Raw genomic sequence first — 14,755 nt, 5'->3', positions numbered from 1 at the left:
TTGGATCACAGTTAGTTGATTTATAGTAACTGAGTGTATGGGCACTTCGTTATAAATTAGATATTTGTTATATTATGCATGCTTTTCTTGTTGATGAGTTTGTTGACTCACAGTCTCTTTATAAGTGCAAGTAAGGAAAGACTAAATCTGAACATCAGTGAATAATAAGCTTGGGTTTATTGTGCATATCTAGTAGTATACACTTTGGTCTTTAATGGCAAGTTTTTTTTTTCTGTGCATGTAGTAGTGTTTTATTGCCTTGAGTATGTTCTTTGGGATGTATAAAACAGGTTTGGAAGGTTTGGTTTTATTTGGGGTTGATTTGAGGGAGTTATGAAATTTTGAAGTTTTTCTGCACTGAACCGGAATTTTGGTTCAGTGGAACCTGTAGGAACCGGAATTTCGCTTGGTCCCTAGGAAACCCCACAGAACTGGAATTCCGGTTCGGGAACCGGTCTACCAGTTGGGCAATTTTGGGAACCCTAGTTTTTACCATTTTTGTGATTTTAGGTTATCGACATGTTATTTATCGATAGGGAAACTCTTAGTTTCAAGTTTAAGTCCCTGAAAAGTGATTTAGCGTGTTACTTATCTATGTTATAATAATCAATGTGATTTAGGGGCCTGTAATTCACCAAACAGTTATTCCACTCAGGTTGGCCGGCACACCTGAATTCGGAATCAAAATATGATTAGTATAATGTCATGCATATGTTATTACATGCTTCGCATACATGTTGTTCATGCCTGATAGAATATATTGATAGCAATAATAATATAAGTAGAGTTGTATTAATTACAGATAAATGTATGTTGGCTGAAATACTGATCGATGTTGTCACATCAATATGGCTGGAGTATGACCGGCATATTGAGTATAGGCTGACATTATGATCGATAGTATGGTCGTACGAACGTTCTAGACTCAGTACCGTGTGGGACACAGGGATAGGGTTATGGTTAGGTGTATGGGCGCCTGATTATAACCTAGGATATTATTATGTTTTATGTTATGCTTTTCTTACTGAGTCTGTCGACTCACAGTGTTATTTCCATATGTAGCTAAGGGCAAGACTAAGGCTGAGCAACCGTGAGGGCGAGCAGATGAAGATTGTACCACTACTAGAAATTAGGCTTTTAGTGACCATATAGTGACACTCATAAAAGTGTGGGTCACTAAAAAATTAAGAGTGGCTTTTAGTGACACACAACATTAGACTCTAAATGTTCAGTGTTTATTACACGAAATGTGTGTCACTAAAAATATGGAGTGTCACTAAATACTAAAACCCAAAATATATAATTTTTTAAAAATTAAATTAAAAAAAAACCATGGCCTATGGAGACGTGCCACGCGTGTCAGCAAACGTGTTTTCCCATGTTTTCTGCGCGTCACTAAAGCCACGTGGCTTTAGTGACGCGCAAAAAACGTGGGGAAACATGTTTGCTCACACCCTTTGCGCGTCACCGTATACCATTTTATTAAAAAAAAAAAAAAGGAAAATACATATCAGCCCTAATCCCATTTTATTTCATCCTTATTATATCGTCCCAATATGCTTGCTTCTCCCCTAAAAACACAGCACCACCATACCAGGCCACTGCTCCCACACGATACCAGCCACTCAGACCCAAAAAAAAAATTGTTCTGCTCTAGGCGATACCCTCCAAGATCAAAGACTATCTTCCAAAGGTCAAAGGAGGTAAGTGTAATTGTTTTATATTTTGTTTAGTTTCTTTTTATAAATATTTAGTTTTTTTTCTTCTTCATGTCAGGCCAGCGCAGAGCTCCTCCCTCTCAGGCGGAGACCGGTGCTCCATCATCTTAGGCGCTGCGTGCTCCTCCATCTCAGGTAACAATTTTTTTTTTTTTTTAATTTTCATTTTTTGTTTATTTTTTTTTTTTTCATTTCAGATTATGTTAAAATAATGTGGGTTGTGTATAACCTCAAAAAAATTGCAAGATAAAAAATTAGTTAAAATTTAGGTATACCCTAATTTTGTATTTAAAACGTGAATCTAAATATAATTCTTTTTTTTAATTTGAGATTATTTATGTTATTTTTTTATTTATATTTTTTTTTGTTTTTTAGATTATTTTAAAATAGAAAATTTAGGTATACCCTAATTTTGCATTTAAAAATTGAATCTAAATATAATTTTATTTTTTAATTTCAGATTATTTATGTTGTTTTTTATTTATGTTTTTTTTTTTTTGTTATTTTAGATTATTTTAAAATAGAATTTGTTGAGTACAAGCTCAAAAAAATTGAAAGAGTAAAAAATTAATTAAAATTGTGGTATACTCTATTTTGTATCTAGAGCTTTAATCTAAATATGAAAATTAAAATATTTTTTAGCATGATAAAAATCTTTTAGTAAACAAATATTATAAATTATAATTTTAGTTTTAATAAAATAATAAAAAAGCTAATCAAGTTTTGACCTTTTTTGATAGTCAAAGTTTACATGAAATTTTTTTTTAATACTATGTTGTCTCCTCTCTTAAATCATTACTTTATTGGAAAATAATAATTTTCTAGTGGTATTTTCAAATCTCAAACATAAGAAAGAGAATAATAAGCAAAGCAAACTATACTTTATTATTATTATTATTATTATTATTAGCTTGATCATGATGATTGTCATTTCTATTACCTATTTTAATAGTTTTTTTTTCAATGTTATTATTAGTGTTTTGGTTACTAGCAAGGATTGTTACAAAGTTAACGTGATCATTTTAAATTAGAAGAGGTACGTGTGCATATTAATTTTTTTATGTTAATTAATATTATACCAATGTTAGAGGAGTTTGAATATCCTAAATATTCATCCATACTGAAGTAGGTTTTAATATTAATTGTGTGTTGCGGTGATAACGGAAGGTTTCTAACTTGTGTCCCTTAGTGAAGTAGGTTCTGCGAAAATTTGATTGTGTTGCGGTGGTATAAGGATGAAAACTTATTGCATGTTGGTTGAATTATTTGAATTATTTGTTTGCTATAATAGATGGATTATGTAGTGAGAATTGGATGTTGATATTATTGGTGCCGGACTCTTATTGGTTATGTTTCATGGATCCCAAAAACTCACACTTGAGTAATCGACCTAATATTAGAGAGACGGTCACATTGGCATTTCAAACTTACTACAGGGCTATAAGGAAAGAAATTCCACCGAAGCTAAAAGTTCGACGCCCAACTGTACGTATTCTTTTTCTAAGAAAAAAATTAAATTATATTTTGTTAAGATCTTTGTTAATTTAAAGAAAAATCTTTAGTGTCCACATCAACTGGAAGACACCGAATGTGGATATTATGTAATGAAGATGATGAAAGATTTAATTCAAGCTTCGAACCGGAAACACTTTTTGGCCGAGGTATATTAACATACAAACTATATAAATATGTCATACATTATTATTATTATTATTATTATTATTATTATTATTATTATTATTATTATTATTAAGAATGAATATATGATGATAACTTTAATTAATATATTATTTATTTTTAAATTTTGTAGTTAAGTGATGCAAATTATACAGAAGAATAAATTGATGAAGTGAAAGAGCATTGGGCAAGTGAGATGTTATCGGTTATTCAAACTTACTGACGTTAGTTGTTTTTTGTTTTAATAGACCAATGGGCAAGTGATATGTTATCGGTTATTTAGTTGTTTTTTGTTTTAATAGACCAATAGTTATTTTATAATTTTATAGTTATGGATTTATTGGTATAATGAATTAATATGTAATATTTATTAGTTGTGTTGACGTGAATTATTATAATGGTCTAATTTATATAAATTTTACATTTGGTCAATTAAAATTATTATTGTTATAGTTAATTGTATTTGTATATAATTAATATAAATTATTATTTATAATATATAAAATTTGAATTAAAATAATTAATTATTATATTTTTTTAAAAAAAATATATAATGTAGAGGCACTTTTGGTGTGTCACTATATCTCTAAAAATATTAATAAAAAAAGGAAAATAAAAAATAAAATAGGATATAGTGACACTCCATGTAAGTGGCTGTTGTTTTTCTAGTCTGACAAAACCTAACACTGTACCCCTATAGTGACGCGCAGACAATGAGTGCAAAAGCATTCAGTGACACGTTTGGAACGTCACTAAAAATTACTTTTCCAGTCAGCCTCATTAGTGATGCGCGTTGAAGTGTCACGTACTGTGCACATGTCCGGGCGGTTAGGCCTGGAGCGTACGATCTTTGGGACATCAGGGCTTTTATTGTATAGTTGCCAGGCGACAAACTTTTGTATATGAATAATAAATTTTTGTATATGAGATCCCGAGATTTTACAAATGTATTACTTTATGTTCCTAATTAAATAAGAAAAATTTTAATTAATCACGTTTTTCATTAATCTCGTTGATTAGACACGAGTTGCACAGTACGTTTAAAATCACGCTAACATGCCTAATAAGTTAGGGTGTTACACTAACATTGCAATTCAACTTAATCCAATCATGTGGAGATGGATTCCAAGCCTCCTTTAAGCACAGAGCAAGGGAAAGGAAAACGAAGTATGTAAATCTACAAAAGAAGTACAAATAGAGTCAATACACTTCTTCACATCAAATTGGACTATTATTGTGTACCTTATCATTACGGATCCTCCAGATGGTGTCAACAACAATCGAAGCATAAAGGAAGATATTCCCCTCAGGAATTCCCCTATGTTTGAGGTCCCAAATGAATTTGACCCATTCCCACATGCGAATAACGATATCACAAACAGGATAAATACCCCACGGAGACGCCTGCCAAAAGTGAAAAGCCACATCGCAAGCAAGAAATAAGTGTTCTAAAGATTTCTCCCCCATCCCACAGAGAGAACAGCTTGTATCTTCAATGTAAAATCTATTCCTGATCACAGACCGAACAGGGAGCGCACTGGACATGATACTCCACCAAAGTACTTTATGGCGCTCTAGAATTCTACTGTTCCAGAGCTTGTTCCAAAGTGACGTCGCTATCTCACAGTGAGGAGCCCTTTCCAGCGCTTGAGCAAGGTAGGCAGATTTACTCGAGAACTAGCCATCACTCTCAAGATTCTAAACCCACTTATCATTGCCCTGACCAGAGGGAGTACCCTTTTTTAAGATTGCAGGCACAGTCTCTTGATCAAAGAGGTTGTTCAACTTTTTGACATCCTAACCATCATTGGAAGCCAAGAGATCGGCAACTTTGCATTGATCATTGGTAGGACCACCATTAGATTTCGGGATAAAATCTTTGATATGAGGGATCCAACGGTCCTTCCAAATTTTAGTATCCCTGCCATCACTCACCATTTTATAGGCATCTTTTCTTAAGATTGAATTGGTTTTAACAACATTTTTCTAGAACTAGGAGTCAGAATCTTTGTAGTTACAGTCAAGGAACTCCTTCCCTTTAAGGTATTATGATTCCTAAATCTGGCAGCACAGAGAGTGACAACCATTCAGAATGTTCCACCCCTACTTAGCCGAAAGGCCAAGTTCATTTCTCTGGTTTTCCGGAACCCTAGGCCCCCAAGAGATTTGGGAAGGCAGAGCTTATCCCAAGCTTTAGATGCAACCCATGGTTACCTTTTTTGAATCCCCACCAAATATCACGCACCAAACCATCAACTTTGGTAGCAAGGAAATTGGAGAGCTTGGTAGTGTGCGTAGCATATAAAGGCAGAGACAAGACCAAAAATTTTATGAGAGTAGCACGACCCGCCTTTGACAGGTTTTTGCTTTCCGCCTTTGTAACTTCGAAGTGAGGTTATCCAGGATAAAATTGAAGTATGCGTCCTTATATCTTGATCTAAATAGGGGAAGACCCAAATACTTGACGTTCTCCTCAGGTGTGCCGATCCCCAAAGCTTCGTTGATATCTCTTTTCATTTCATTGGAAGTATTCTTACTAAAAACGATTGAAGTTTTGAGTTAATTAACTTGTTGACCCGAACATGCATAGAATCTCTCTTCCTTGATGACACTAATAGTACTAATATGAGGATATATTTTATAGAATAATTCTATAATAGTGACATTGGTTTTGTCTCTATACTATAGAGACATTTTCTTAACCATTAATTCATTTATATAATTTTTGAAAGTCCACATTATATAATATGCAGTTTTATGCAGCAAATTATATTTTCTTTTTCAATTATTTTTTCTAAAAAGGTAAACTTTCTGACATCAAAAAATGAAACTTCTTATTGGTTATTGTAAAAAATAAACCTATCCTCTTGTTTCTTTTGGGTTCTAGTGAAAATAGCTTCTATAAAGAGAAAAAAATTCTTTAATCTCAATAGAAGCCTCTCTCTTTTACTTTTTTGAGAATCTTTCTCTAGAAAAAGAAAAAGAGCTTGTTGAAGTGAATTAAACAAAAGTTGAAGAACAAATAAAAATTATCATTTGCAGATGTCACCACAGTTGAAAAAAAAAAGCCAGAATATTGAAGAACATTTTTAAAAGTTTAGAGAGAAAAAAAAAAAATCTAACAAATTTGCATAAAATTAGTGCGTAATTGTTAGAATTTACATAGCATATTAGTAGTGGCCAATGACAATCAAAATCATTTAGACTAGAACAAAGATATGTTTTATACTATTATTCACAATCATTTTATCTTTGTTGGACTGAAATTCACAAATTTTATGCCTTTTATGGCAGTCTTTGACAGTTTTGTCTATAGCTTTAAAGGTGGAGATGACACTCATGAAGAGAATCTGAACACTACTCCTTTAAAATGTTTTGATGTAGTGGTGTCTCTACAATTTCATTATTTCTTCAATATAAATTCAATTATTTTAGCTTTTTTTAGGCATTAATTTTTTCATTTTAATTATCAATTTGTGATTAATTAAATTGGGTGGCAAATTCTTTTGAGAGTAGAAATTAAATTTTTAACTAAAGTTGTGTTGGATTTACATTTCATTTGAAAAAAAAAATCATGAGAGGAGATGAAAAGAAAGATAAAGAGGAGAAAGAAGAAGAAACCTGAATAAAAAATAAATGGAGAAGATGAAAAAAAGGTATAGATAGATAAAGAGGAGAGAGGAGTGAGAATATTAATATTTAATTGATTTGTAAAGGTGTATGTATTTCAAAAATATTATTAAATAATAAAAAATAATCTAATGCACCTAAACATAAACTATTATTATACATATACTCATTATAAACATATTAGGAACACTTCTCAATGGGTAATACCCATTGATGAGTATTAAAAAAAATGATGATGTGATAATATGTTGACTTCCTATAGTAGGTTACCAATAAGTATTTTTTAAAAAAATATTTTTTTTTAATTTAATAATAGGAAATAATAATTCTAACCAATAGTATTAAAGAATTAAAAATTATTTTTAGAAACTTACTTATTTTATTTAAATTACTACTTTATCCTTACACCAACAATAGAAATTTTTAATATTAATATTTAAATTACCCCAAAAATTTACACCCCAAAAATTTCTAAAGACACCTCATTTTAATAATTTTTATTTTATATAAAATTTATATTTTTAATTGTATTAAGTTTTTTTAATTTTTTTTTTCAATTCATATTCTTAAAAATATACCTATCAAATAAAAATAAATTATATTTTAAATATTATGACAAAAAAATTAAAGTAAAAAATTATATAAAATTTTCTTAGAAAAAAAATAAATATATATATATATACATGAGTTAGAAAAAATTATTGAAATGAAATCAAAATAAATATTGAAATTAACATAAAATAGTGTGAGGAAATTTTTTTTAAAAAAAATATTAAAAGTAATTTCTAAAATTATCTAAGTTTATATTTGTAATAACAGGGTATATTTATCATTTTATGGGGTGCAAATAGAACTCTCTTTAATATTATATAGGGAGATTATATTTACACCCTCTAAAATTATAACTACACTCCATTACTAAATTTACCCCATTAAATATTAACTTTTATAACCACACCCCACTTTATTTACAAAAGGGTATTATTTAGTACACCTCAAAATCTACTTTAAAGTTTTTTTTTAAGAAAAAAAAGCTCCCAAATAAGAAGAATTTCCAATTTAATTCTCTGCATTTAGTTATTTTATGAAAAATGATGCATTACATATATTGTGTTATCAAAAAAAATTAAAAAGAAAAAAAATGACAAATGGATAAAGATCTAGTAACAATATCCAACATATTATATATTATGAATCATTAAATTTCTGCAAATTTAAGCATAATGTGAACATAAACATAAATAATAAAAATCGATAAAACAATTTTTCAAAGGTATTATTTTTATATTTGATAATTACTATGAAATTTTAAAATTATCTATTGATGAACGATTTTATAGTTTTAAAATTTTTAACTAATAATTTTTTTTTTCTTAAAAAAAATTTGTAACAATCAAATCAATTTTTTTAGTAGTGGAGTAAAAATAATTATTTTGGTTATTTTACTAAAGGTTAAATATGTAAATATATTATTGGAGTGTAACTATTATTATTGGGAAGTTATATTTGCTCCCCAATAAATTATAAATACACCCCAATTTAAATAAAAATCATAATTAAATTTTTATCTTTGTACAAAATTACCGATATATACAATTTTAAATAAAGAGTCTATTTTAACTTTTATTTGAATAATTACACCTCATTTACTTATACAACTTAAAGTATCTCCTTCAAGTCTTCAAAAAAAGAATCATTAATAGAGGAAAATTATTGAGGTTTTATTAATAAAGAAAAGTTAATGTAAATATAAAAAATATTTAATTATTTCATTAAATTTATAATCTCTAGATTTTTTGTATTTATTTTTGTATGAATCTCACTTATATATAATATACTAATATATTCATATATGAAATTTTACTTCATTTTTTTTTTATCATAGAATTTTTATTTATTGTTATGTATATTAAAAAAATGATTGATTGTTAATTATAATTGTAAAAAGAAAAATGTATATGTAAGTATGTATATTTGATATCTGAAAAGTAATGATTATTTAAAAGAATAAAAATGTTGAACAAGAGATAATAAAATTCAGAACTAAAAAAAAAAATTCCATTTGGAAGTAGCTTGAATATTATTGTATAAAGTGTATTTCTTTTTTAAGAGAAACCTAATTTAGTAAATAAAAAGGGGTGTGCTTATCAAAAATAATATTTAAATAAATACAATGGGGTGTATTTAGATTAGGGGTGTACTTATAATTTATTAGGGTGTAAATGTAAGCACCCATTATTATTTTATGGTGTGTAAATATAATTTTTTATATATATTTATATATATATATATATATGGAATGAGGAGAAAATAGAAAGAATTGATGAAAAATAACTTCCATGTCATCAGGTAATAGGTTAAAATAAGAAATATTAAATTTAAAAATTTAATTAATAGTTATAAATATCAACCATTAGATTTGATCCAATGGCTAATAATAGAATACCCATTGATAGGTAATACCCATTAAGAGTATACCCAAACATATTAAGTCTTATATATATATAAATATATATTGATGAATTTTGTTTGAAACAACCAAAAAAATGAACAAATTAACTTTTATGATAGATATAATGAAAAAACTTGAAAAACAATTGACAACAATAAAGAGCTTCTTCTAAAACCTTGGTATATAAGAGTATCACTAATAGAAGAATTCACAACATTGTCTATTAAAATAGATAAGCCTACTCCTACATAAATTCTCACCTAGCTTTTTTGCCAAAGAAGGCAAAATTTGTTGTCATTGCTTGGCAATATTGCTGGTTAGGTTTTTTTTTCCTTAATCATATTTAAATATTAGCGATAGGATCTGACAAGCAACTCCACTAGTTTCATGTGTTGGCGAAGATTTAAGAGTTCTATTTTTTTAATTGTATTGTTGGTAATTTTTTTTTAATTTGACCATTGGTCTCTAATCATATAAGTTTTGACAAATTTTTGGCCAAGATTTCTTTTTTACTAAATTGATTTCTAAGTTCTTAATTCGTTGTGGTTGACAATATTAAGTTTCCACTATTAAATAATTTTTTTTATATATTTATTTTTCATTCATTAGTTAATTATCTTTAGTGTCATGTTTAATTTTTTAATTATTTTATAAAAAGAATATATATTAATTTAATTTTCTTTTAAATTATAAAAAAATGTTTCTAATGTTGTATAATTTATTTTGTTTTACAAGTACTTTTGTATATTATAAAAATGTAAATATACTATTATATTATAAAATATGAAGCAGTGATATAGCACCTAAATTTTTTTTTAAATTATTTTTCTCTTCTCACCTTAATCCTTTCATTTTTAATATTTTATTAGAGCATAAATTTACACATTGATATTTTACTATTATTTTAGTAATTTATTTTTCTCTTCTCTGCTTAATTCTCTTATATTTAATATTTTATTATAACATAAACCTACAAATTAATAATTTTATATTATTTCAATAATTTTCTTTAAAAAAAAACACACTAAATATACTATCACATTTTATTTTATTATTATTATTATTATTATTAGCGGTTTTGAGTCATATGTTTTTTAGATTTATCAATTACCTTTTTTTATATAGATTTTTATTTTGTATGAGAATTAGATACAATTCTATCTATTTTTTCATTGTTAATTAATAAATTTTAATTGACATAATTCTTTTATAAAAAAAAAAATTGTGCACATTCACGCTACAAAAAACTGCTATATTTAGTGATAATTTTTTGGTCACAATATAATTTTTTTGTGACTGAATGTGACTTTTAGTCACAATAAAATGTTACTTGTAACTAAAAATAATATTGAAATACAAGTTATGACTAATTTAGTTTTAGTTACAACAAATATTGTGATTAAAAATGTATTTAGTCACAACAAATTGTATTTTTGTGACTAACAATTTAGCCACGGACCTTTTAGTCACAGCATATAAAAGTAATCACAACTTTTTTACTTTTAGTTACAAGTTTTGTTGTGACTAAAAGTAAAAATTTTTGTAGTGTCACTTAATTATAAAAGTGAGTAGTTGACTCATTGATTGATTTGTTTTATATATACAACAAACATATTAGGGTTAAGCCTAACATCATGTTATACACTTGAGATATGATAATTGCAACACGTACCCTTGAATGTAATGTTGAGTACAAGTGAGATACGGTAATGAGAACGGTTTTGAAATCATATGATAGTTTTCTATAAATTTATCAATTTTTATAACAATTCGAGGGGTCAAGCATCACATCATGTTATACAAGTTGTGTCTGACTTCTATTATAATAACGGGATTCGGTTAATACGAGTTGGATCGGTCTGTTTATACACACCTAATTTTTTATACAAAATTATATAAAAAATTAGATTATAATTTGATAACATCTGCTGGTTGTTTTCTAGTGAGCATAAATAAAAAAATAATCTTAAAAATATATCATTTATTTAATTAGTTTGTGAATGAAAAAATATTTATTTATGTACTTTTTCAAAAGCATTTGTGCAATCTCTTTCAAATTTTTTTTTTTTGTATATTCTAAATATATATTTATAAATAAAATATTTTAAATATTTGACAATAATGATTAAAGTAGATAACTAAATAAAAATCATGCATTAATTTTTCAAATTATGTTCACATAAAATCATAAAATATTTGAAATTCACATAAAAAATAAACTAACAAAAATAAAATAAATAAATGTAAATCAACAAAATAACTATTATATAGCAATGAGGACTTAATGTAAAAAAAAAGTTTAAAGATCAATTTACAAAAAAAAGAAGATAAAATTCCTGGATTAATTGATCAAAATTTATATATTTAAAAATCAATTTGATAAAAAAAAAAAAAAAATTAATGACTAACTTACTAAAATCTATATATAGTTGAGGAACAGTGTAAATATTTTATTTTTCAAAGTAAGCATTTTAAAGAACATATTAGCTTAAGTACTGATGTAATTAATATATTGATTAAATTGAATATATAATTATTGAAAAAATTGTTAAAGACTCAAATGATGAATAATAGATATGTAAGCATGATAATTTATATATTGTTTTATATCTCTATGAACTAGTAACTTTTGCTCATAACCTACATTGATTTAAATGACGCAAAATGATTGATTCACTTCGTTAATCAATTTATGTCTGTGTATATATAAGTAATATAGTTTATTATCAAGAATTAAAAATTATTATATTAAATGGATTTTATTTAAAAATATCAATGAGGTACAAATTCAATCATGACCAAACTATTTGGTACTTATTGGATAATAGAAAACGAACATATATTGTATATAAAAAAAGATTATTCAATTCATAGACTTTCTTCTTCTGAACCATGTTTAATTGTCATTGCCATACCAGAACTGCTTCTGGAGTTGGTCAATGACATTCTTGTCAACTTGAAAAGCCTTAGCAAGGACATGAGGGTTAATAGCAGGATTTGATCCAAATACTGAATTTGCAATGGTGATAGTTCCTGCATTTTGGCTACTGAGACCAGCAAAGGCAACAGCTGGAGCATGTGTTGGATTGAATTGAAAGTGAATTAAACCAATTGGGAATACAAACACATCTCCCTCTTTCAAAACCTTGGTAAACAACCGGTTTCCGTCTTGGTTCGACGATACGAAGCCCACGTAGAGGGTTCCCTTAGCAACAACTAGGATTTCAGAGCCACGAGGATGTGTGTGAGGTGGATTTTGGCCGTATGGTGCATAATCAATACGAGCCAATGATATTCCGAGTGTGTTGAGTCTGGAATTTTGTCCACATTCAATTGGGTCACATTAGATCCAAGCCAGGTTGTGTGTGTCTCTTGGAACATTGAGCCCAGAAAAGAAAAAATCCTCAGCCTTAGCAAGCTTGGGATCCTTGCAGAATTTTCCATTCACAAATACTACTTGGAAAGAAAGAATATTTTGTTAGTATATCTTATCACTATCAGTAGCTAGTTATAGAATAGAATAACGATAGAGAAAAATGTTATGATAAGTTAGTAATGAAAGAAATGTATACATACAAGCTTTGTGGGGTTCATCTACAGCCACGCAAAAATCTTGGAGAGGGCTTGGGTCAGAGGCAGAGGCTATGAAGGCTGCCAAAGCCAACACAGTAAGTGAAAGAAGAAAATGAATACCTTTCATGTTGGAGTACTTGTTGATCAATTTGCAACTATAAATGCTATGTTATAAATCTATATATCAAGTTTTGCTTTCTTTTGCTTGAGTGAGATTTGATAATTATGGATGGATTCCTACTTCTCATATTTATAGATGGAAGTTTCTGAACAAGTCTCTCTTAATCCAGGGAGCATATCATAGCTACCTAGACTTGCTTGTTTTCTCCATAAAAGACTTGGTAAATTTGGTTTAGTAGTGACTTGGTAATTATATGTGTTAAATAAAGTGTTTCTTCCAAAAGGAGATTTATTAATGACAACGTTATTGAACTAGTCATTTTAATTGGGCTTCTTCACCCACTCTTATCATTTATTTTATTTTATTTTGTTTACCTTTTCAAGCAAATACATTATTCTTTTCGTTAAGTTTTGTATCTACTTTAATTTTGCTGCGGATGTCTATGCTTATTTGAACCAGAAGGAATTTTCTATATTATTATATATACTCAGTCCATTTATTTTTTAAAAAAATATATATAGCTTGGTCTATGATGTGAACACACACACACACACATTTATGTATACATATTATATATGCAAGTAATCACAAAACTTTTCAAACATTTGAAATAGGAAACCGCATATAATTAACTGACATTTCTTAGTTAAAAGCAAAATGAATATAACATGTGGATTTACTAAAAATGTCCTAGTTTTTCTAACATTAAATTGCAACTATAGTCTTGTCAGAAAATTTGATAAAAATCTGCAGTTGGTTTAGTAGTTCTAGGTATTGCTAGTAAATACATAGGAATATCATATATTATGAAACAGATTTGAAAGAGAGCACAAGATTCAACAGAGGAAAATAGATTAATTAGCTTAGAAATCTCTACTAATTTGACATCTTATTTGAAAATGAAAATTGACTGCAGTTGGTGATTTAGTCTTGTACACGATCACACACTTAGATTACATAAGTTTATTTGAAAAGGGATAAGACTTAGAAACTTTTTCTGCATATAAATCTGATAGTGTCACCTGTTGCACTAGATAAATATAATAATATAGTCTCATTTAACAACGCAGGATAAAAAATAAATAATATATCAAGCATTTAATTGTAATAACTGCATAATTAAATATAGAAATTACGCTAACTAAATTTTTTTAAGATAATTATGCTAACTAATTAGAATTATAATAAAGTGGATTATTATGTACATCATTTAATTATGACCTATTTGTAAAAAAATAAATTGTTGCCTTGAATTTTTTCCAAAATACGTGGCCGCGGCTGTGTATGACACGTGGATTAAAAGGACACCTTACCCAAGAATTAGCTGTGTCATATATAGACGGGCAAGTGTACTTCAAGGAGTGAGCCCCCAGAGAGGCACATAAAGCATGTCCTTTTTCTCCGAGAGATAGAAATATAACAAAGCATCTCCGGGAGAAGGAGAACCTATTCGATCAGTCACCTCACATTTAATGCAATATGGGAAAAACATCTTGGAACACCCATAAGAGAACATGTCAGACAACGTAAGCCTCATTTACGGTGATTACACGATAATCAAAGGGGTTAGTGACGGCTCCATTA

At 28.0% G+C, this 14,755-nt stretch overlaps 1 long non-coding RNA gene and 1 pseudogene across 1 annotated transcript; one reads left to right on the top strand and one right to left on the bottom strand.

Annotated features, from left to right (window-relative positions):
• Nucleotides 1-2,650: 2,650 nt before the first annotated feature.
• On the top strand, nt 2,651-4,211 carry LOC133034014 (uncharacterized). The gene is made up of 3 exons (XR_009685989.1): nt 2,651-3,203; nt 3,281-3,379; nt 3,529-4,211. It is a non-coding gene; the product is annotated as an uncharacterized LOC133034014 (long non-coding RNA).
• Nucleotides 4,212-12,209: 7,998 nt separating this feature from the next.
• On the bottom strand, nt 12,210-13,255 carry LOC133035063 (germin-like protein subfamily 1 member 17; annotated as a pseudogene).
• Between the last annotated feature and the right edge of the window lie 1,500 nt (nt 13,256-14,755).

Source organism: Cannabis sativa, chromosome 2, assembly GCF_029168945.1.
Source record: "Cannabis sativa cultivar Pink pepper isolate KNU-18-1 chromosome 2, ASM2916894v1, whole genome shotgun sequence".
NCBI classification, from domain to species: Eukaryota; Viridiplantae; Streptophyta; class Magnoliopsida; order Rosales; family Cannabaceae; genus Cannabis; species Cannabis sativa.
Note: the sequence above shows the minus strand (reverse complement) of the source record. Positions and strands in the feature narration are given on the sequence as shown.